A 21,575-nucleotide genomic window follows, 5' to 3' on the forward strand; every position below is an offset into this window, starting at 1 on the left:
TCCAACCATTTTGGACAGAAATACAATGCATGATGACCCAAATTACCACCTACACCCCATCTTTCACTCCTGCACATTACATGCTACACCACACCCCCGTGTCTCCCTCTGCCTACAAAAAATCCCTTACTATACACCTCATTAACACCGCCAACCTCTGTGTCCCAGCCCTATGGAGGAACTCAACCCCCCCCCACGGTGGAAGATTGGTTCCGACAGGTGGACAGGATTGCGGAAATGGAAAAACTCATTTGCCAAGCAAAAGATAATCCAATCAAATTTAATGACACATGGGCATGTTGGCTCCACTTTAGGGAGTCGACCAAGCAGTCCAAGCAACCCGCCTGCTCACCCCCACTGCCAGGAGTACAATAAACGGATCCCAATCCTCATATAGCCCCGGATCTTCTCCCCATGGCTTCCTCCTGCACCCCCCCTTACACATACATAAATAGCCAGCATCCATAATAATGCCTGTACCCCTCCCACTTCTCCTCCCCGACCCTAGCCTCCCCCCTTTCTGACCCAGATAGAGGTTCAAACTGGAAACATTACTGGACACCCTCCTCCACTTTTCTCAGATAAACCGTAAACCCCACTGGGGCGTACTTTTAGGCTTTGAAATACCGAACATGCCTAACCCTCACACAGGCACCTCTGGCTCCCACCCATTCACAGCATGGTCCCTATAGGGGTGAATGGGTCCTGGGTAGGCCGTATTGGTATATACCAAACCACCTCTTAAGCACACACACTTCTTCATCCCTACATGCAGAAGACCTGCAAAATCCTCATACACTACTCTTACAACTTAAAGGAACCTTCAAACTCAAGCCCACAGAGGCCCCTTGATGTTTAGCTTCACATAGTCAATAACACTAATCTCAATATGGTGCTTCATGAGAACCATGTCATTCAGATGGCTTTACTTAATGTTCCTCTGCTGGTTAATTTAAACTATAGAAGTTGTATCGTACCTGCTTCTTGTCTACTGTATTCTTCTTTCTTCATATGTTAAATACAAGCTTGTTTTTTTGACAAAATTCAATAAAAAATATTTGAAAGAAAAAAAAAAAAAAAAAAACATTTTAAGTTTTACAAAATGTTTTGGTTAACATCCTCTATATATGTTGTGATAGTATTAACAAGGCCATCTATGCATTTTCTTCTACATGTTTCGCCACATGGCTTCTTCAGGAGGCAAAAAGCACAAAGGTATACATATAAGATACAAAACATTATTAAATGGAACAGATGCATCAGATGGGGAGATAGAAAACCCACCCACACGTAGAGCATCCACAACTAGATCCACATCAAAGAAATGCCACTAGACTGGATTAGGCTTCACCATGAGCCTGCCACAAGTTCGGGATAGCTTGTGGGCCACTGCAGAGAAGGTACTATATGTCAGCCTAAATAAAATCCTATAAACATAATTCACATTGATTTATTAATGCTATTCTTATCTATTCCAGAGATGCAATTGAAGCTACATATTTCCTCACTCATATATTACTCACAAAGATCATAAATTAAGCGGTAGGGGGAGCCAGAGTGTCACATACTGTAACAGAAAAAGTCAATCTATATGAATAAAAAAGAACAAATGCTATTAGGGATGTTCATAAATATAAAAGTTTTTTTATATCAGTTGTAAGGTTACTATAGTATATAATTTTGTTTTTTCATTTTTACTTTCCATTGATCTTATAATGCATATATTATAGAAAGGGATAAACAGAGGGGAATGTGTGCAATATTACAAATCAAAAGTAAACAATCTAGGGGGACAACACTGCGCATTTATAGATATCATACAGTGAGTAGACATGTGTGATTTGTTTCGTATGAATCGAAAATTCGTACGAATTTCTGAAAATTCGTACATTCGGAAGCATCCGAAATACAAATTGATATGCTTCCGAATTTTATACAAAATTTCATTGATGAATTTCGGATGAAAATTCCGTTACAACGGAAATGTGACTGGTGTTGTCCAATCAGAGGTTTTCTTCTACTGCTGAGTGAGAGTTGGGAAAATGAACTTTTTTAATATGGGAGTGGGAGACTGGTACTGGTAGTCGATGGGAGATTTCAGAATCTGCCAAAAGAAGAATGTTCGTTAATATTGTTTTATTATTGTCATAATAATCACGATTATTCGTTATGACGAAGTTAAAAACCCAGGAAGTCAGCACAGCACAAGGATGGTGGGAGCCCCTCATAATGAGCACAGCAGGGGTACAGCCCCAGGAGGAAGTCAGCACAGCACAGGGATGGTGGGAGCCCTTATAATGAGCACAGCACAGGGGTGGTGGGTGCCCCTCATAATGAGCACAGCAGGGGTACAGCCCCAGGAGGAACTTCCTCCTGGGGCTGTACCCCTGCTGTGCTCATTATGAGGGTCTCCCACCATCAATGTGCTGTACTGACTTCCTGGGTTTGTACCCCTGCTGTGCTCATTATGAGGGGCTCCCACCATCCCTGTGCTGTGCTGACTTCCTCCTGGGGCTGTACCCCTGCTGTGCTCATTATGAGGGGCTCCAACTATCCCTGTGCTGTGCTGACTTCCTCCTGGGGCTGTACCCCTGCTGTGCTCATTATAAGGGGCTCCCACCATCCCTGTGCTGTGCTCATTATGAGGGGCTCCCACCATCCCTGTGCTGTGCTGACTTCCTCCTGGGGCTGTACCCTTGCTGTGCTCATTATGAGGGGCTCCCACTATCCCTGTGCTGTGCTGACTTCCTCCTGGGGCTGTACCCCTGCTGTGCTCATTATGAGGGGCTCCCACCATCCCTGTGCTGTGCTGACTTTCTCCTGGGGCTGTACCCCTTCTATGCTCATTATGAGGGGCTCCCACCATCCCTGTGCTGTGCTGGCTTTCTGGGTTTGTACCCCTGCTGGCTCCCACCATCCCTGTGCTGTGCTGACTTCCTGGGTTTGTACCCCTGCTGTGCTCATTATGAGGGGGCTTCCACCATCCCTGTGCTGTGCTAACTTCCTGGGTTTGTACCCCTTCTTTGCTCATTATGAGGGGCTATCACCATCCCTGTGCTGTGCTCATTATGAGGGGCTCCCACCATCCCTGTGCTAGGCTGACTTCCTCCTGGGGCTGTACCCCTGCTGTGCTCAATATGAGGGGCTCCCACCATCCCTGTGCTGTGCTGACTTCCTCATGGGGCTGTACCCCTGCTGTGCTCATTATAAGGGGCTCCCACTATCCCTGTGCTGTGCTGACTTCCTCCTGGGGCTGTACCCCTGCTGTGCTCATTATGAAGGGCTCCCACTATCCCTGTGTAGTGCTGATTTCGTCCTGGGGCTGTACCCCTGCTGTGCTCATTATGAGGGGCTCCCACCATCCCTGTGCTGTGCTCACTTCCTGGGGCTGTACCCCTGCTGTGCTCATTATGAGGGGCTTACACCATCCCTCTGCTGTGCTGACTTCCTGGGTTTGTACCCCTGCTGTGCTCATTATGAGGGGGCTCCCACCATCCCTGTGCTCTGCTGACTTCCTGGGGCTGTACCCCTGCTGTGCTCATTATGAGGGGCTCCCACCATCCCTGTGTTCATTATGAGGGGCTCCCACCATCCCTGTGCTGTGCTGACTTCCTGGGTTTGTACCCCTGCTGTGCTAATTATGATGGGCTCCCACCATCCCTGTGCTGTGCTCATTATGAGGGGCCCCCACCATCCCTGTGCTGTGCTGACTTCCTCCTGGGGCTGTACCCTTGCTGTGCTCATTATGAGGGGCTCCCACCATCCCTGTGCTGTGCTGACTTCCTCTTGGGTTTGTACCTCTGCTGTGCTCATTATAAGGGGCGCCCACCATCCCTGTGCTGTGCTGACCTTCTCCTGGGGCTCTACCCCTGGTTTGCTCATTATGAGGGGCTCCCACTATCCCTGTTCTGTTCTCATTATGAGGGGCTCCCACCATCCCTGTGGTGTGCTGACTTCCTGGGTTTGTACCCCTGCTGTGCTCATTATGAGGGGCTCCCACATCCCTGTTCTGTGATGACTTCCTGGGTTTGTACCCCTGCTGTGCTCATTATGAGGGGCTCCCACCATCCCTGTGCTGTGCTCATTATGAGGGGGCTCCCACCATCTCTGTGCTGTGCTTACTTTCTGGGGCTGTACCCCTGCTGTGCTCATTATGAGGGGCCCCCACCATCCCTGTGCTGTGCTCATTATGTGCTCATTATGTGGGGCTCCCACCAACCCTGTGCTGTGCTGACTTCCTCCTGGAGCTGTACCCCTGCTGTTCTCATTATGAGGGGCTCCCACCATCCCTGTGCTGACTTCCTCGGCTCCAGGAGGAGCTGCACCCCTGCTGTTCTCATTATGAGGGGCTACCACCAAACCTGTGCTATGCTGACTTCCTGGGTTTTTACCCCTGCTGTGCTCATTATGAGGGGGCTCCCACCATCCCTGTGCTGTGCTTACTTCCTGGGGCTGTACCCCTGCTGTGCTCATTATGAGGGGCTCCCACCATCCCTGTGCTGTGCTCATTATGTGGGGCTCCCACCAACCCTGTGCTGTGCTGACTTCCTCATGGGGCTGTACCCCTGCTGTTCTCATTATGAGGGGCTCCCACCATCCCTGTGCTGTACAAACCCAGGAAGTCAGCACAGCACAGGGATGGTGGGAGCCCCTCATAATTAGCACAGCACAGGGATGGTGGAGGCCCCTCATAATGAGCACAGCAGGGATACAAACCCAGAAAGTCAGCACAAGGAGGGGCCCCCACCATCCCTGTGCTGTTCTCATTATGAGGGGCTCCCACCATACCTGTGCTGACATCCTCTGTGAAGTCAGCACAGCACAGGGATGGTGGGAGCTCCTCATAATGAGCACAGCAGGGTACAAAGCCAGGAAGTCAGCACAGCACAGGGATGGTGGGAGCTCCTCATAATGAGCACAGCAGGGTACAAAGCCAGGAAGTCAGCACAGCACAGGGATGGTGGGAGCCCCTCATAATTAGCACAGCACAGGGATGGTGAGAGCCCCCTCATAATGAGCACAGCAGGGGTACAGCCCCAGGAAGTCATCACAGCACAGGGATGGTGGAGGCCCCTCATAATGAGCACAGCAGGGGTACAAACTCAGAAAGTCAGCACAAGGATGGTGGGAGCCCCTCATAATGAGCACAGCAGGGGTACAGCCCCAGAAGGAAGTCAGCACAGCACGGGGATGGTGGGAGCCCCTCATAATGAGCACAGCAGGGGTACAGCCCCAGGAGGAAGTCAGCACAGCACAGGAATGGTGGGAGCCCCTCATAATGAGCACAGCAGGGATACAAACTCAGAAAGTCAGCACAAGGATGGTGGGAGCCCCTCATAATGAGCACAGCAGGGGTACAGCCCCAGGAGGAAGTCAGCACAGCACAGGAATGGTGGGAGCCCCTCATAATGAGCACAGCAGGGGTACAGCCCCAGGAGGAAGTCAGCACAGGGATGGTGGGAGCCCCTCATAATGAGCACAGCAGGGGTACAGCCCCAGGAGGAAGTCAGCACAGCACAGGGATGGTGGGAGCCCCTCATAATGAGCACAGCAAGGGTACAGGCCCAGGAGATAGTCAGCACAGCACAGGGATAGTGGGAGCCCCTCATAATGAGCATAATGAGTCCGACGACTGCCATATTGAGAAAGGTATTTTTTACTTTTTAAATTCATCATGACGAACGTTCGTAATTGTTTCGAAAAGTTAACGAACTTAACGAAATATCGTATTTCGTACGAATCCAAATTGAATTTCGGACACAAATTACAAAATACGAATTAACCTCTAATTTGAAACGGAATGGAACGAAACTAAACAAATTTATTGACGGCGCACATGTCTAACAGTGAGTGGCGTTTTTTCTCCTTTGCAAAGTTTGCAAGTGGCAGAATCCAAAGGAAAAAAGGAAAAAAAATGGAAAAAATGAAGACGAGAATCTTTACTCTATAAATTGCATGAATAATCAATTTTAATTGAGAAATATTGAATCTTAATCTCACTAAGAGATTCTGGAGATTTTTTTCAGACCTCTGGAAGTAAGGGGGTTCAGGAGTGGGCAAGGGAATGCAAACTTGTACCCTCTTTCCTTGTCAGGCGGGATGCATGTGTAGATGAGAGTTTTGTATATATTTTGGGAAGATCGACACATCATTTTTTTATGTTGAAGGATCTGGAATGGATTTTGGACTATAGTGTACACTTTTAGTTATTATTCTAAAAATCAGTAAAGTTGTATAGCTATACTTCTCAGTTTGTTGGTAATAATAACATCTGTGTAAACATCTCTTTTTATTTTTCATATAGGTAAATTATTAGGCTCAGCTTTAACCTCCCTGACGGTATTAAATTAAATAGCATTTTTCTTTTGTAAATTTCAGTTTTATTGCAGTACTTTGTACTTTACTTCAGGAACTACCCAGGTTTTTCTTAAATGGAATTGGGCATTTTGATTTTTTACTTTGAAGTTGCTGCTCCCTGCAAAACTGTATTTTTTAAAAAGATTTTTTCATACAAACATATTATCCTAGAGGTGCAACGCCCACATGCTATTTGTTCTATTAGCCTTTAAAATTGTCAGAAATGATTTTAAAGATTTGGCTCTCTTTGACTTCACTGATGTTCAGCTTAACATACAAAATTTGTGAGCTGTTCAACAAACCTCCTACAAACCAAGCCTATGTACACTATGTTCAGCTCAGCACCATTCATTTAGAGATCATACTTACTATATTACAGATATGCTGTAGTGAGAGGAACTCGGAGGAGGTAGTAATAGCAGCAGAAACAGCAGCACCACCTAGCAGGAAGTGGGTGCTCTTAATTTTGTAAACATATAATCCATCACAGATAAAGGGACCTGGCTGCATGTATGCAGAAACTAGTTTGTGCTTTGCAAGTTTTGGCAACTGGTCTATCTCAGATGCCCAGTAGTCCTTAGGGTCTTTCTTTACATCTGAGATGGTTGGTGTCTGAATTGGAGCCAAAATACTTGCCGACCATCCTCCATGAGCCATGCCTATGAGTGATAGCTTGGGCCAGGTTGGCCCAATACTGTCTGAAGAAAGTTTGCAATGCCTCTGTTGATGTCTCCTGCTGGTGATGGTGCTACTGTTGCTGCTGACTTGTCCACAGTGGGTATTGGAGCTGCAATAGATAGCAGAGGCATTCCTGTTTCCACCAGGAAAGATAATGTGCAAGAATCTCAGAAAAAGCTTCCTATAGTGATGTAGGTTAATGCATTTTCACATGGTGAAATGTAATCGGCAATTTTGGTCTTGTAGCATTGACCCGAGATGGAGGCAGAAGTCCCTTTGAGGGGTCATCTCGAACAAAGAGACAGACCTCAGATCAGAGGCAGAAGGTTCTTGAAGTTAATGACAATTAAAAAAACAACTAAAAAACTAAAATGCATCAATTGTTTTATGTATCTTTTTATTTGTAGTTAAGTTTTTATTTACCTATTTATTTTTTGAATTTCTGAAACTCACCATGTGTGCGTTTACCTAAGGCCAAGCCAGCCAACTGTGAATTTGCTGCTTTGGAGGACCAGGGCATTAGGGAATATCCTGAGAAATGTTCACACCAATATCACAATTTTTGTTTCAACTGTTTTTTAATCAAATATGTGTAATTTGGAGTGAGTTTCAGATTTATCTGAACACAAACAGCAATACTACTAATGAAAATAAAATAGGTGTGCAAGTTTTATGAGAAATGGCATCTTAGTGTGGTATCACTAAAGTCCAACATGTTTTTCAGCTTGTGGTTGTTTTTTACTGGTCTCTATATACTTATAAAATATATAGAGACCAGTAAATATGTCATTTGTGGAGTCTGCTCCATTTCAGTGAAAAGTATTTAGTATTACATATTGGCCCATCTCACAGAGATTTTCCTACTTGTGTGGTAATAATCAGACTCCTGCTCGTCTGTGATAGGCTGAACACTCCATTTCCCAGCAGTCAGTGTACAGCCTATCACAGACATTCTCTCATCCTCGTTTGTGGTATGAGAATGAGAGAACGTCCGTAATATGCTGACCGCTGACTGCTGAGTGTTCTGCCTATCACAGACGAGGAGGAGGCGCGGCTTTTGAACAGTGGAATTGTATTATCACACGCTGATCGGAGGATGGAGATCGCCACAGGGAGGATGGAGATTGCAACAGGGAGGATGGAGATCACCACAGGGAGGTTGCACAGGACACAGGTAGGCTGCACGGCTGCACAGGGACACAGGACACATACACAGGGACACATACACATGTACGGGACACAGGACACATACACATGTACAGGACACAGAGACACAGGACACATACACATGTACAGGACACATGCACATGTACAGGACACATGTACAGGGCACAGGACACATGCACATGTACAGGACACAGGACACAGGGACACATGCACATGTACAGGACACATGCACTTATACAGGACACAGGACACATGCACATGTACAGGACACAGGAGACATGCACATGCACATGTACAGGACACAGGACACAGGGACACAGGACACATGCACATGTACAGGACACAGGACACATGCACATGTACAGGACACAGGGACATAGGACACATGCACATGCACAGGATAAAGGTAGGTTGCACAGGACACATGCACAGGACACAGGGAGGTATGCAGCTGCAGATGGGCATTGTTGACCCTCTTTTTCTACTTACAGTAGCTGCTGCATTTCTCACCCTCGTCTTATACTCGGGTCAATATGTTTTTCCCAGTTTTTTGTGGTAAATTAGGGGCCTCGACTTATACGTCAGCTCACGCAACCGGAAGTTATCGCCCTGACCCGGTTGTTTACCTTGTGGACCGGAAATTTTGTACCAGGTAGCGGCGGAATGCCGCTGTATGCTGTACTGTTTCATCGATCTGCTTGGTACAGCATTTCTTATTATTAAAACAGGATTTTTATACTGCACAATTGGAGGCTGTCTCTTTGTCTTCCCTCTGCATTATACATCTGCATCTGGAGAAGAGCCTGATCTGACTTGATGGTCAGCGTCCACCGGCCAGAGGACTCATCTACCTTCATCACCTACCATCAATGGGATCACTAAGGCATCTTTCTATGCCTCTAGAGGTAAGGGCTCTGCGAGCATATTTCTACATAGATGTCACCAGTGTTATCTACATCATCTATCGTATGTCTGGAACCCATCTGATCCCAGCATGATTGGATCCATCTATTGACTTATTCTCCCTTATATTGATTGATTCTCGACACTGATTTTCAATCTAGATTGATATAGACTGTCGGATTTTTATTATTATTCACCTTGCTTCACTTTAGTTGAATTTTTGACTCTTTGCATATTATTTTTTAGAATTATTTGGATTCTCACATTTATTCATTCATTTATTTACTATTTATTTTTTGTGGTGCGCAAAATCACTTTATTGATTTTTTATATGGGTTAACCGGTGTACACCTTAGATTTTGCAGCATTCCACCTAGTACACATTTTTAGTACACATTATTTTCCAGTATACACATTGTAGTAGCGCAGAGGTTCTCCAAACTTTATATCAATATTGGGACAAGATTAGCCTGACATTAGGGTTTGTCTTGTGTATTGCAGATAAAATGGATGGCTTCAATGACCCCAACTTCCTCCCCCTGTTCATAGACAAGTACAGGGAGCTGCCCTGTCTGTGGCAGGTCAAACACCCACATTATAATCATAAACAAAAGAGGCAGGCAGCCCTGGAGAAACTGCTTGAGTTGGTGAAGCCAGTGGTCCCCACGGCAACCATCCCCTATTTAAAAGCCAAAATTGGTGGCCTGAGGAGCACTTATCTTAGGGAGGGCAAGAAGGTCCAGGATTCCCAGAGATCAGGAGCTGCAGCAGATGACATTTATGTCCCCAGGCTGTGGTACTATGAGAGACTGCGATTTCTGACAGACCAGACTGAAGTCAGGGAATCCCTCTCAACCCTTCCTTCCACTCTTCCTTCCACCCTATCTTCCACCCCAGCTGAGGCTTCCGATGTCCAACCTGGGACTTCCAGCCAGTAAGAAGTGGAGGAGCCCAGCTTGAGCCAGGTATAGCATTCTTCTACAGATTTCTGGTCAATAAATAAATTATGTTTACTAGATTTTATTAGTGATCACTAATTGCTGATTTAATAAAGTGTTTTACATATCAATAGACAGTAGTGGGCAAAAATAATTGGGACAAGAATGAAAAATGCTGGGCTCAGAATGATAGTCTTTTATATTTGTTAACATTCAATTTGCAACAGTCATGAGATGAAAATTGTGTGTGATTGATGAAGAAAACACTAAAACTATGTCCCTTTTTCATACACAGGAAGACCTCAGCCAGGAGGAGGCTGTGGAATGTGGCAGCCAGGAGGAGGCGGGGGTTAGTGGCAGCCAGGAGGAGGCGGGGGTAAGTGGCAGCCAGGAGGTGGCCGGGCCCAGTAGGATCCTCACAGAATCCCAGGTTCCTCCCCTCCGCCTTCCAACCAAAAGACCTAGGAAGGGGAGTAACGTGGAGGATTCAGCACTCAGGCTGATTCATGAGGCTTCTGCGTCCCTCAGAACCACCCCCACTCATGAAGAGGCCTTTGGCTGCATGGCTGCCACAAAACTGCAGGACATGCAGGAGGGCCAACGCCTCATGTGTGAGGACATCCTTTATAAAACATTAACTAAGGGGGTGAGGGGCGAAATCACACCCAATACCCACCTGTGAGAGTCGCATCATCCTCCTCCTCCTGCCACACCTCCAACACCACAGACACAGCGTGGAAGGAAGAGTGGAAGGAAGACAAGAAAGTGATGGCCTGGGTTCAGTCTGGTCTGACAAAAGATGCAGGCTCTTGTATGACCACAGCCTGGGGACATACAGGTCATCTGCTGCTGTTCATGATCTCTTGGACTTCTGGACCAGATTGTTCTCCCTTATATATGGACTCCTCAGGCCACCAATTTTGCCTTAAAATAATTAATGTGTGCCCTGGGGGCCAAAGGCTTTGCCAATTTCTGCAGTTTCTCCAGCGTTGCCTCCCTCTTCTTTCTTTGGTTAGGGCCCCTTAAAATTTTTTTTTTTTAAAATAATACTTGCCTATGTGTGTTTTCCTTCAAAAAGGACAGTTTGTTTGTGAGGAGGCAGGTACATTTCCAAAATACAATGTGAAATTAACAAGAGACACCAACACCAACCAACCTCCTTGAGATTAAATAATACAAGATAATAATCGTGCTGTGGTAACTTGACACACAAAACACACCCAAAACTATTCTGGAGTAAAAAAAAAATTAATTAAAAAAATAACAGGAGATCAGGATTTAAAAAACTAAAAAAAAATAATACAAAATATAAAAGCATTTAAAAAAAAATATTTTCGGGAGATGTGACTAATCAAAATGTTATATTCATGAAATCACGAGAAATAATAAAGAAAGAAGTTTGTGAGAAGTCTGTGTGAATATGAGCAGCAAAACAACTTCATTCTTCTAGCATTATAAAGAAGAAGAGAGTGCGCTGCATTAAACAATTTAAAACATTGCAGCGTGACGAAAGTGCTATATCCATTACGAGCGCTAATTTTACCAGACGAAGCAGTTCCGTCTCAGAATTTATTCTGAGCATGCGTGGCACTTTGTGCATCGGAATTGTCCACACACGGTTGGAATTTACGCGAAAGGATTTTGTTATAGGAAAATTTTATAGCCTGCGCTCAAACTTTGTGTGTCGGAAAGTCCGATGGAGCCCACACATGGTCGGAATTTCCGACAACAAGCTCAGATTGCACATTTTCCGTTGGAAAATCCGACCGCATGTACAGGGCATAACAGTGGATAATATAAATTAGAGATAGAAATATAGAAATCCATACAGAAAACAGTGAATTAAATGTGGCAAAATATCTGGATTATTATGTCATCCAAGTGGCTGTGTCAAATAATAAATGTATCAGATATTTTATTGCTTAAAGTTTTTTTTTTTTTTTTTTTATAAAGCTTTTTTGATCCACACTATTCTATTCACAGCACTTTTCCACCATTTAAGGTTGGGGAGAGGATGGATTAGATATTTAGAATTTGGATTACTATCAGGAAGATTTTGAATTTAAAAGTTTGTTCTTTGTGAGCACAACTTCATCACAAAGGGTAATTGAAGCTTCCACCAGGCTGTAATTTATAAATATTTTCAGCAAATTTTACCTGTAAATATTATTACATAAATGAATATATACCAATTTATGCAGCACTTTATATATTATACATTTACATCAATCCATGCCCTCATAGAGCTTACCATCCAAGATCCCTATCCCACACGTATACATACACAGACTAGCATACACAGTACTGCTGTGCATGCCTTACCAGCCAGGATGCATGTTTGGACAAGGGTCTGTTATGATTTCTTTTTGTTCGGGGTACGTTCACTTTTTTTTAGTTTTGCTTGCTGACAACTTTGACCTCATGCATTCAATGACATCCCCTTGGATCAAGGCTGGGGATCAGAACTGTAAGAATGAGGCTGGGGATCAGAACTGTAATTACCTGCAAATGGTTTTAAATGCTTTTCTTCTACTTAGATGTCGCTTTCTTTTTAAAACATAGTACAGGTGTGCCACTTTACAGGCAGCTTTGGTGCATCAATCAAACATGTTATTTAACCTCTTCCCACCCGCACTATAGCCAAACGAGGGCTACAGCGTGGGCTGACTTTGCCAGGAGGGTGTCATATAATGTTCTCCCATGATCGCACTCTGTGATCGCTGTGTCCTTAGGACACAGCTGATCACAGATTGGGTATAGGGACAATCACAGCGTCCCTTTACCATGTGATCATTAGTGTCCAATCACAGCTGATCACGATGTAAACACAAGCCAGTTATCGGCATTCCTTTTCTCATGCTGACAGCATGAGGAAAGGAGAGCTGATAACTGGCTTGTGTGTAAGGGACATCTACTAGACATCTGCACTGACAAAAAATGTGTTCGTTTTCATTTTCGTTTCATTCGTTTTTTTGCTTTTTTCGGAAATTCGAAAATTTGGCAATTCGGAAATTCGAATATTTGAAAATTCGGAAATTCAAAATTTCGGCAATTGAAAAATTGGGAAATTTGGAAATTTCGAATTGAACAAATTCGTTAAAAAATGAATTTGGAACTAAACTAATTGCACATGTCTAACATCTACAAGTCCCAACAGTGCCCACCAGTGCTGCCTATCAGTGCCAACCAGTGCTACCTACCAGTGCTGTCAAAAAGTGCCCATCAGTGCTGCCAATCAGTGCCCATCAGTGCCTTCTCATCAGTGTCACCTATCAGTGGCACCTATCAGTGCCCTTCAGTGCCATCTATCAGTGCCCTTCAGTGCCGCCTATCAGTCCCCATCAGTGTCATCTACCAGTGCCCATCAGTGCAGCCTATCAGCGCAGCCTCATCAGTGACCACCAGTGCCACCTATCAATCAAAGAGGGGAGGGACCTCTGTGTCCCGTGATGTACCTTCAAGAAAAGGATTTTACAGGTAAGCTGTTATAAAAATCCTATTTTCTTTACAGTGCATCACGGGAAACAGAGCACCAGTAATTACTACATGAGATGTCCCAAAGCAATGCCATCTGAGGGGAGGGAGACACCAACAAATAAAGCAGACCTCCGTCAGACGTGAGGTCCTTTACTGCCACCCGCAAAACACTGCGCCCAAAGGCGGCATCCTCCTGTTGACCCAAATCCACCTGGTAAAATTTTGTGAATGTATGAACAGATGACCAAGTTGCGGCCTTGCACACTTGAGCTATGGAGGCCTGGTGACGCACTGCCCAAGAATTGCTAACTGCTGCCCTGGTGGAGTGCGCTCTAAGATGGAAAGGCGGAACTTTCCCTTGTAAATCATAAGCTTGAGTAATAATCTGACGAACCCATCTAGAGACGGTCGACTTGGATGCTGCCTGTCCCCTCCTGGGGCCTCCTGGCAACACAAACAAGGCATCCATTTTCCGAATCTGAGCAGTAGCTTCCAGATAGAAGCTAACTGCTGTCACTACATCGAGAGAATGTAATGACTCTTCCACTAACGAATTTGGCTCTGGAAAAAATAAAGGCAGCAAAATATCCTGGTTCAAATGAAAGCTGGATACTGCTTTAGACAAAAAAGATGACCGGGGACGTAAAACAACTCCTTGTCTTTATGAACCACCAGAAATAGTTCTCTGCAAGATAATGCTGCCAAAACCAAGACTCTTCTTGTGGAAGTTACCGCAACCAAAAATACTAGCTTCCTTGTGACCATGGGTAACGGGGCATCACACATCGGCTCAAAGGGAGGCCCCTGAAGGCCTGACAAGACCAGATTCAGATCCCATGGGCAGATCGGTGACTTAACCGGTGGAATTTATGTGTGTTACACCTTGCATAAAGGCCTGCACTAGGGCGTGAGAAGCAAGAGGTTTTTGAAAAAAAACTGACAAAGCCGAGACTTGACCTTTAATAGTATTCAAGGCTAGCTTTATCTCTACTTCCAATTGTAGAAAGTCTAGAATCCTGCTTATGCTATACTTGCGAGAATGCCATCCCTTGTTTTTTTGTTTTTCACACCAAGAGACATAGGCCTTCCAGACCCTATAGTAGATAGCTCTAGAAGACGGCTTTCTAGCATTAAAACCCCTTCCCGCCAACCGAACGCACATATGTGTACTCGGCTTTCCGGGGTTATACCGGGATGATGCCCGCAGCTGCAGGCATCATCCCGGTACCGTTGTTTACAGCGGGCGATCGGCTACCCGTGTATAACAACCGATGCGGCTAAAAGCCGCTCGGCTGTTATACCGGAGGAGCGGGAGGGGACATCTCCCCCTCCCGCCGCCTCCCGCCGCTGTTACCGGGCCTCCCGTGCGATCGGGAGGCCCGGTGTCCGTTCGGCTGCCTTCGGCGGCTGGGGGCGGGCTGGAACGAAGCTGCGAGCGGCTTCGTTCCAGCCTTCTTGTTGTAAATGCGGAAGCGACGTCATGACGTCACTTCCCGTTTACTCGGCTGCCAATGGCGCCGAATTAAAAAAAGTACACAGTATTCAGAATCGCCGTTTTCGGCGATCTGAATACTTTGAAGTGTAAAGGAGGGATCGGGGGTCTTTTAGACCCCCGATCCCTCCATAAAGAGTACCTGTCACCACATATTACTGTCACAAGGGATGTTTACATTGCTTGTGACAGCAATAAAAGTAAAAAAAAAAAAAAAAAATTTTAAACACAATTTATAAAGTACAAAAATAAATAAATTAAATAAAAAAAAAAAAAAATTTTTTAAAGTGCCCCTGTCCCCGCGAGCTCGCGCAGCGAAGAAAACGCATACGGAAGTCGCGCCCGCATATGTAAACGGTGTTCAAACCACACATGTGAGGTATCGCCGCGATCGTCAGAGCAAGAGCAATAATTCTAGCCCTAGACCTCCTCTGTAGCTCAAACCTGGTAACCGTAAAAATTTTTTAAATCGTCGCCTATGGAAATTCAAAGGTACCGTAGTTCGTCGCCATTCCACGAGTGCGTGCAATTATAAAGGGTGACATGTTTGGTATCTATTTACTCGGCATAACATCATCTTTCACATTATACAAAAAAATTGGGGTATCTTTACTGTTTGGATTTTTTAAAATTCATGAAAGTGTCACTTTTCCAAAAATTTGCGTTTAAAACACTGCTGCACAAATACCGTGTGATAAAAAATATTGCAACAATTGCCATTTTATTCTCTAGATTCTCTGCTAAAAAATATATATATAATGTTTGGGGGTTCTAAGTCATTTTCTAGCAAAAAATACGGATTTTAACTTGTAAACACCAAATTTCAAAAATAGGCTTAGTCATGAAAGGGTTAATCAGGGTGGTTACCACTGAGCCTGAAAGCCCCTGATTCTTTAGAATGAGGGCCTCAACAGCCAAACTGTAAAATTCAATGTTTGTAAGGCAGGGTGGAATACCGGCCCTTGTGACAGCAGATCCTGGCGGGCTGATAGAATCCAAGGATCTGTCACTGCCATCTTTACGATCTCTGCATACCAGGACCTCCTGGACCACGCCTGGGCCACTAGGATCACCCGTTTCTGTTCCCTTTTGATCCTGCGCAGGAGCAACTGAACTGGAGGGAATGCATAAAACAGAGAAAACTGATCCCAAGGGGTTACCAATGCATCTGTCCTGCAAGCGAGCGGGTCCCATGTTCGGGACACAAACTTGCCTAGTTTTGTGTTGAACCTGGACGCAAAAAGATCCACGTCCGGGGTACCCCATCTCCGGCAAATGGGCAGAAAGACATCTGTATGTAGGGACCATTCCCCTGAGAGCAATGGCTGGCGGCTTAAGAAGTCTGCCTGCCAATTTTCTACCCCCGGGATGAACACAGCAATGAACATGTTCCTCTGCCCAAACCAGAATATGGTCTACCTCTTTATGGGCCGCCCGACTCTTGGTGCCACCCTTGTGATCTAAATCCTGGCTTCTTCTGCTCCAGGCAGACAGGATACTGTTTTGCAAAAGTCTTGAATGGAACTGAGCATAAGGGACTGTGAATGAAGCTACCATCTTCCCTAACAGTCTCATACAGAGATGGATGGGAGACTCTTCCCTTGTCCTGACCATGTGCACCAGATCTTGCTGACTTTTGCCTAAGTTAAGAACACCTTCTTGTGGGCTGTGACTACCACCAGACCCAAGTACTCCAGTCTTTTTACTGGCCGTAAGGATGATTTTTCTAGGTTGATAATCCAACCCAGATGCCCCAGATACCCGACTGTGCTGGCTACACTCAGATCTAGACACTTTATGGACTGATCGATCAGTAATAGGTCGTCTAGGTATGCCTTTACCACTATACCCTGGGCTCTTAGTCTTGCTAACAGTGGAGCGAGGACCTATGGTGGTGCGGTGGCCAACCCGAAGGGCAAGACCACAAACTGAAAGTGTCACTGCTCTACCGCGAATCGCAGGAACCTCTGGTGAGCAGGGAAAATTGTAACATGGAGATATGCGTCCTTGATGTCTATTGACGCTAAGAACTCTCCTCCCCAAAGGGAGGACACCACTGACCGAATTGATTCCATGCGAAAGGAGCGGATGTTTAGAAATTGGTTCAGACCCTTGAGATCCAAAATGGGTCTGACATCCCCGTTTGGTTTGGGTACTGTAAAGAGATTTGAGTAAAATCCCATTCCTTGTTCTCTTGAGGGGGTCTCTATGATCACCCCTTGAGACAGCAACTGGTCTAGTGCCTGAAACAATGAAGCCCTTTTTACCAGATCCTTGAAAACGCTCGATTTTAGAAAACGAGGCGGAGGAAATTCCTGAAACTCTAGCTTGTAACCTAAAGAAACTATGGAGATGACACATCTGTCTTGGATCTCCTCCTCCCAGGCTCCTGCAAACTGCAGAAACCCCCCCCCACTCGTGCGAGCAGGGGGCACCCCTTCATAAGGAGGCCTAGGGACCCTGTTTTGCAGATTTATGTCCCCCGGGACTTCTTCTGGCCATGAGCCTGGCTTTGGGGCCTTCCTCTTGGGGCTGACGGCAGGGGCCATCGTGACTGCCTAGATGCTGATGCTCCAGGTGATGGAGAGGCAGAATGTTTAAATAAGGGACGCTTACTCCTTTTTTTTTACTGGAAGAAGGGTACTCTTTCCACCCGAGATCTTCTGGATGTATTTATACAATTCATCCCCAAATAAACGCTCTCCATGAAAAGGAAACCCAGTCAACAGTTTTTTACAAGGCAGCTCTGCTGACCAATGCTTAAGCCATAGCGCTCTTCGCATGTGTACCAGCAGAAGAGCGAGACATGACGTCTGATGGATTGAATCCTTAACGGCAACTGCAAAACAAAGGGCCTTAGGAAGCTCCGGAAGGTCCGGGACCTCTTCCCCTCTGACGTCCTGTTTCACATTATCCCTAAGGAATTGACAGACGCCAATAGCTGCCATCGCAGGCTGTGCAACTGCACCGGCATAGCAAAAGAGGCTTTAAGCAATGACTGCAGTCTTTTATCCACTGGATCTTTAAACACCTGAACATTGTCGACTGGACAAGTAAGATTTTTATTCAGGGAAGAAACAGCAGCGTCTACCGCTGGCACACCCCATTTCTCCTCCATAGGATAAATCTGAGAGAATCTCTTAGGAGGAATAAAATGCCTGTCTGGGTATTCCCAGTCAGCATAGATAAACTGTTCCAGCAACGGGTGCATAGGAAAAGCATGTGCCCCTTGAGGAGACCTTAGAGAACCCAGAGAGGAAAAGGGGGCCTCAGCCGACTCTGTTAGGGACAACTTGTAACCAATACACACTGTCTCAGTGAGCGATTGAATTAACAACCTTTGAGACTGTGAAGTTGCGAAGGCTTCCTCCGGGGCTGAGCCCTCTAATGAGGAACCATCCTCATGCCCTTCCAATGGGTCCTCTAAAGGCACATTGGAATCCTCTACCCACTCCTGATCCGCAGCCGATGGCCCAGGAGCAGGGGAAGGGGACCTGTCGCAGACTGGGAGGTGGACGCGATCAAACTAGCCAACTTACCTTCCAAACCAGTCAGAGCTGTAGCCAAGTCATCTTTAGTGACATATGCAGAGGCTGGGGCATTGGAGGTAGCTACAATGCCTGACAAGGCTTCAGCTTGGTCAACCGTTTCAGGTCTTACAGGGGAAGCAGGTGCCGTGGAAGTACGACTAGGGTTCTCAGGACCTGACCGCTGCGCTGTTGCACCCCTTCTCCCTGGTTTTGCCCTCTCCTTCAGGAATACATAATCCTAGGCACAAAGCAGAGGTACTAATTACTATGCATCTACTGCTGAGTTCAGTCTTAGCAATCTTAATATGCCACTATGAAATGCCACAGCTCAGATGCTGAACAGATGAGTCTTGAAAAATGCCTGTCCCCAGCACCCCAGCGCTTACAAGCCCTGTGAAAAAGTGTCTGTGTCTCTCTGTCCGCGCACCTGTACTCACATGGCTTGAGTTTATAACAATTGCCGGTTCGCGCCTGCGCCATAGGACAACACGCATGCCGATCCACACGCATGCCGATCCACGCGCATGCCGGTGACGCCGCTCCCTGCCCCCGTGGCATCCATTCCTCATAAAAAGAGGGTTCTCCTCACACGTGCACATGCACATGCATGCGTGGGGAGGGAGGGGGAGTAAGTCTCACTGCTGGTGGAACCCCATATTCCCTCCCTCCTTAGGTGGCTGATGAACTGAGAGGGAGAAGCAGAACTCCTCCACAAGTGCTGCTGACAGACTTTTTAACCAGGCAGGCATGGGATGCTGACACCAGGTAAGCTACTTCACACCCTCCAGTGGTAGGAGAAAAATACAGGCAAGTCATCAAAAGGGATCTTACCATTCCCATTTACCATTCCCATCGCAGGGTACTACTGGAATTAACACAGTGACCCAATCTTCACCCATCACGGCAGGATTGGGTTCATGCCAGACCTTCAAGGGCGGGGTCCCCTTTAATTTATTAGGGTCCACTGCCTTGGACCTGTAAAGTGCCCTGCTAGAGCTACCGGTGGTATAGCAATATGACCAAGGAGCTGGATCCCAGGGCCCAGCTCTCCAAAGAGAAGCGTTACAGGCATAACCTTGTTCTTCCGTATCGAGGCTCGGGTACCATTCACTTTTGCCTTTTTTTAGCTTTTTGAATGGATCCGATTGTATAGCTCCCTGGCCCTGGCTAGGGCCCTTCTGGGGAGCATAATGTTAACCGTGACCAACACCTTAGACATTGGCGAAAAAACTGAGGTACTCCCCATGTGGGAGGGGTTATATAGAGGGGGACTTCCGCTCTTAATTATGCCAGTGTCCATCACCTGAAGGTGGCCCTTAACCCATGTAGTAATTACTGGTGCTCTGTGTCCCGTGATGTACTGTAAAGAAAATAGTTTTTTTCATTTTTGCTTTCCATAGTTTCTTTAGTGCACACAATATGGAGTGGTGTCCAGTATTCCAAATCAAAAGCACGCAATCTCGGGGGACAAACATGCTCATTCAAAGATATGATCAAGCGAGTGGGCTTTTTTACCCTTGCATAGAAAATTTGTAAGTTGCAGAATCATAAAATAAAGAAGAGAAAATTACATTACAAAAGTGTGAAAAGACATTCTGACTTATTTACTAAAGGAGCAGAGAATCTTTACCCTATAGATTGCATGAATATTCACTTCAAATATCCCATCACATGAAAAGCAAATTCATGTTTAATTTTTTTTATCAGCATATGATTAGAGAACTCAAAATGGGCATAAATTGGCTTTTTATTTGATTGGATTTTGAAGTGAATATTCACATACATTTTTAAGTGAAGATTCTCAACTACTTTAGAAAATCAACCTTATTAATTTGCTTCCTAATCTACAAATTAGTCAGTGAGTGGGTTTACAGCAGCTTCTGTAACTCCCAATTCCTCAGCCATTGTAAAGGTGGGTGCAAACACATTGAAATTCCAAGGGTTCTGCAGGGACTGATCTAATTAAATATGTTTGCCCCTTCCTGTTCGACAAAAAGTGATCAATAGATCGACTTTTGTTGAATGGCCAAGCTGGAAAACTTTCATTGTCAGTGCCTGCAGCCAATTAGCTGCAGGTGCTGATCAGCGTATTCCCACAGTATAGAGACCCAATGTCAAAACACTGTGTCGCAGTGGAGAGGATTCTAAGTGTGTATACGCAGTTTTTGCCATAACTGGATGTTTACAGATCAGACCCCCAATTTTCTTGCTGTAGCACTGTAACTGAGAACTTATTGACCTTGTGCTTTATATAAGAAATACATTTTTATGATTGAATGATAATGGGATCAGAACTACTCATCATTCCTATAAAAAAGCTAACCTATTATGGTCACCATAAAGATAAATGTAATAAATAAATAATAAATATAGACATTTAATTATTAACCTCCCTGGCGGTATGATTATTTCGGATTTTAGGTGCTGAAAGCGGTACAATTATTTTGCATGGAAATTTGGCGTTTTATATTGTAGGTCTGTAATTCTTAACAATAACACACTTAAATCTGTCCAAACAAGAGTCTAGTAGATATCCCGGGTATGATAAAGTTTGAAACACAAAAACATAAATTATAATATAATAAATAAAAATAAATAATTAAAAAAAAAAAAAAAAAAATAATAAAATAAATTTCCCCACGATTCACTATCGCTCAATTCTGCAAGTGTTCTAATTTACTATCGCTGTTTTCTAGCTGGTCTAAAACCATTTTTGACGTAAAGGGACACTTTTTGGTTGCTATGGACAATCTCCAGTTTCCAGCCAGAAGGAACAGTATATATAATATAGAACTGCATGCAGGGCATAGGACAAAGCACTGGGGACAAAAGGGATGTGAAATTATTTCATACAGTACTGTAATCTGTAAGATTACAGTACTGTATGTGTTATGCTTTTTACAGTTTTTTGAATTTGCCGCCAGGCTCCGCCCCCGTGCGTCGCGACGCTCGCAGGGAACGGAGCCTGGCACAGAGAGGCTTCGGGCAGAGGACGGAGCCCACGGACACAGCGGGGGACATCGCAGGATCCCG

General features: G+C 45.3%; 1 pseudogene; it reads left to right on the forward strand.

Moving 5' to 3' along the window:
• Nucleotides 1-21,575, forward strand: part of LOC141134056 (uncharacterized) — a 91,214-nt pseudogene that overhangs the window by 61,752 nt on the left and 7,887 nt on the right.

The sequence above is a fragment of the Aquarana catesbeiana genome, linkage group LG03 (assembly GCF_042186555.1).
Source record: "Aquarana catesbeiana isolate 2022-GZ linkage group LG03, ASM4218655v1, whole genome shotgun sequence".
NCBI lineage: Eukaryota > Metazoa > Chordata > Amphibia > Anura > Ranidae > Aquarana > Aquarana catesbeiana.